We start from the raw sequence: 2,892 nt of genomic DNA on the forward strand, positions 1-2,892 counted from the left end.
GAAGTAGGAACTGGGATTGATATGTAAAATAAAGAAGAATGTTTTAAAAAATAAAAATAAACTAAAATGATATTTTTCCCAATATTTCTTTCTTACCTCTCTATCAAATATCAGATAGCTGTACTTTTGAGTACTTATGTTTGTCTCCTATTTTATCTCATTGTTCTACATATCTGTTTGTGGATTAAATTTCCATTTTTTATTGCTATAGCTCTACAATATATCTTTCAAGCTCCTACAGCAATTCCTCCAGTGTTATTCTTTTTATTCAGAATTGTTTTGAGTGGGTAGAATTTTATCTTCTTCCATATAAATTTTAAAATAGATTTTTTTCTATTCCTGTGAAGACTGTTGTGAATATTTTTGTTAGAACTGCCTTGAATCTGTAAATTGTTTTTAGTAGGATGACAATTTTCACAATATTTGTTCTACTTATCCATGGATACGAGATATATTTCTTACAGTGGATTTTTGGTTTTCATTGTAGATGATTTTTGCTTCCTTAGTAAATATAGAATAAATATAGTTCATATAAAACTATATCCTTGTGGTAAAATGGAGCGTCATTTGGTTATATGCCCAAGACTGGTATATGGAATGGGGTGCTTGGGGTAGATAGATGCCCAATTTTCTGAGAAACTACTATATTGATTTCTATAGCTGTTGTACAAGTTTGCACTCTGGCCAAAAATGGATAAGTGCTCCCTTATTCCACATCCTCACCAGCATAATTTGTCACTTGTGGTTTTTTTAATCTTATCCATTCTTTTTTTTTTGATAGATGTTTCTCCATTTATTTTTTTCTCCATAATAAAAATAATATGTGCTGAATACAAGAAAATCAGGGGGAGTGCTTGCAGGGGGTTGGCCTGGTGCAATCCGCACCGTGGGGACGCTACTGCGCGTGGAAGCTATTGCACAGTAGAGAAGATGTTTGGTTTTCACAAGCCAAAGATGTACCGAAGTATAGAGGGCTACTGTATCTGCAGAGCCAAGTCCTCCAGTTCTCGGTTCACGGACAGCAAACCGTATGAAAAGGACTTCCAGAGCTGTTTTGGGTTGCATGAGATTCGCTCAGGAGAAATCTGCAATGCCTGTGTGCTGCTTGTGAAAAGATGGAAGAAGTTGCAGGCCGGATCAAAAAAAAAAAAAAAAAAAAAAAACTGGAATCACGTGGTAGATGCGAGGGCAGGACCCAGTCTGAAGACAACGTTGAAACCAAAGAAAGTGAAAACTCTGTCTGGAAACAGGATGAAAAGCAACCAGATCAGTAAACTGCAGAAGGAGTTTAAACGCCACAATTCGGATGCTCACAGCACCACCTCAGGTGCCTCCCCAGCCCAGTCTCCCAGCTACAGTAACCAGTCAGATGACGGCTCAGATACAGAGATGGCGTCCAGCTCTAACAGGACTCCAGTGTTTTCCTTCTTAGATCTTACCTACTGGAAAAGACAGAAGATTTGCTGTGGGATCATCTACAAGGGTTGCTTTGGGGAGGTCCTCATCGACACGCATCTCTTCAAGCCCTCCTGCAGCAGTAAGAAGGCAGCTGCTGAGAAGCCCGAGGAGCAGGGGCCAGCGCCTCTGCTCATCTCCACTCAGGAGTGGTGACTGAGGTTCATGGAGAAGGGAACAAAGAGCGAATTTAAACTTTGAAAAGACCACAAAGCAACAAACTGACCCTCCTATTTTTAACTTGGATACCTGCTATTCTGCCAAAAGACATTTTTCTAGAATAGTTTCATGGGTTATCCATCCCCCCGTCCAACAAACTTTGAAGCCAGTTTCTAGCTTACTACAAGAAAGAAGTGTACATAATATTTAAGATGCGGGGTATTTCATAGGAAAGCTGAATGCTGCTGTAAAGTGCTCTTTAAAGTCTTTTTTTTTTAATCCCCTCTAATGAATGGAAATAGGGGAATTTCAGGGGACAGAGATGGGATTTGTGTGTGATAAACCATATGTAGTTTTTAGTCTTTCTGTGGAGAGGCAGTGGTTGGGGCATTTTTAAATGGCTGGCTACACTTGTTTTCCCTCATGATGATTTGTCATAATTTAGCAGCACGACCTGCCCCCTAGAGGTAGTTAAGAGTTTTTCAATGCTAAGGTGTTGCCAAGGCTCTGATGATTCAGACCCGGACTACTGATGATTAAGCAGGACAGACTAAGCTTTCTGCAAATAGCTTGAAGGAGGAAGCAATCTCTGAACACACACAGGCAGCACCGAGTCGCCTCCCCTTGTCATATTTGGTGAAAGACTTTATGTGAATCTTATAAAACAGAACCAGAGCTCCTTCTGGGGAAGGCCAGCCTGTAGGATGAACAAGGTCCTATAGGGACAGAACCAAAGCATCACCATGCGGTAGAGAACACGTGGTTATAAACTACTTAAACAGGATGTGTAAGTCCTGGGGATGCGAGGGGCACAGTGGGTGCTGCTCGGGGCACAGTTCTTAGAGGGCTTGCAGTGTGTAAATAATTGACATTGGTGTTACACAGCTGTCTGGGATTCACTGAAATCCGCACGATTCAGTTCTAGCTCTGGATGACCTCAGTTGACCTTTTCTGGAGGGTTTTTTATTTTTTTATTTATAGAATAGCTCTTTGCCTTGTCATAACTTTATTAGGGTTTTGGGTTTTGTCTTACTGTTTTTCTCCCTCTATTTAAAGTTTGATTAGAAGAAAAGAGTTGTGTGTTGAGGCTAAGTTGGATGGTTGGATTGGGTCGGCTTCTTGGAGTTGGGCTTCTGAAAATCAAGATAGCTGAGTAAAGCTCCTCGTGTGGAGATCTCAATGAGGGCGCTCAGCTGAGCCAGACTGAAGTTGTCAGACCTCGTCTTTTCTTTTTTTTTCTTTTTTTAAATTTTTTTATTAATTATTTATTAAAGATCT

The 2,892-nt window shown here is 40.2% G+C and overlaps 1 pseudogene; it reads left to right on the top strand.

Annotated features, from left to right (window-relative positions):
- The first annotated feature begins 930 nt into the window (after nucleotides 1-930).
- Nucleotides 931-2,073, top strand: LOC142841110 (SIN3-HDAC complex-associated factor pseudogene; annotated as a pseudogene).
- Nucleotides 2,074-2,892: the final 819 nt, after the last annotated feature.

This window comes from Microtus pennsylvanicus, chromosome X (assembly GCF_037038515.1).
Source record: "Microtus pennsylvanicus isolate mMicPen1 chromosome X, mMicPen1.hap1, whole genome shotgun sequence".
NCBI lineage: Eukaryota > Metazoa > Chordata > Mammalia > Rodentia > Cricetidae > Microtus > Microtus pennsylvanicus.